The sequence below is a fragment of the Odontomachus brunneus genome, unplaced genomic scaffold (genome assembly GCF_010583005.1).
Source record: "Odontomachus brunneus isolate Ranch 3 - 2012 unplaced genomic scaffold, Obru_v1 Obru_scaffold_028, whole genome shotgun sequence".
NCBI classification, from domain to species: domain Eukaryota; kingdom Metazoa; phylum Arthropoda; class Insecta; order Hymenoptera; family Formicidae; genus Odontomachus; species Odontomachus brunneus.
Window position 1 is genome coordinate 1739907 of NW_022639478.1, and position 217 is coordinate 1740123.

At 32.3% G+C, this 217-nt stretch overlaps 3 protein-coding genes across 6 annotated transcripts in view; all 3 read left to right on the forward strand.

The window, feature by feature from the left end:
- The window catches only part of LOC116842921 (serine-rich adhesin for platelets-like), a 261954-nt gene that overhangs the window by 134805 nt on the left and 126932 nt on the right, over positions 1-217 (forward strand). The gene's annotated exons all lie outside the window — the stretch shown is intronic.
- Positions 1-217, forward strand: part of LOC116842927 — a 34124-nt gene that overhangs the window by 30542 nt on the left and 3365 nt on the right. The window lies entirely within an intron of this gene.
- Positions 1-217, forward strand: part of LOC116842930 — a 3795-nt gene that overhangs the window by 213 nt on the left and 3365 nt on the right. The gene's annotated exons all lie outside the window — the stretch shown is intronic.

Sequence of the window (217 nt, forward strand, 5' to 3'; positions counted from 1 at the left end):
CTCTATGAGCGAAATCCGATCTTCGGTAAAAAACGATTATTAACAGAAAGATATTTTGGTACAGTCGTTCAAATAACATTGGTTTTATTGCATATGCATTAATTGATCTTGGGAATCAGTACGCAATAAACGAATGTCACAAGAATTCCTGTTTTTCAAAATCTAAGCTATCGCAAACGAGAAATTAAAAAAAAATTGTACCGATCAAGTTGAAAGG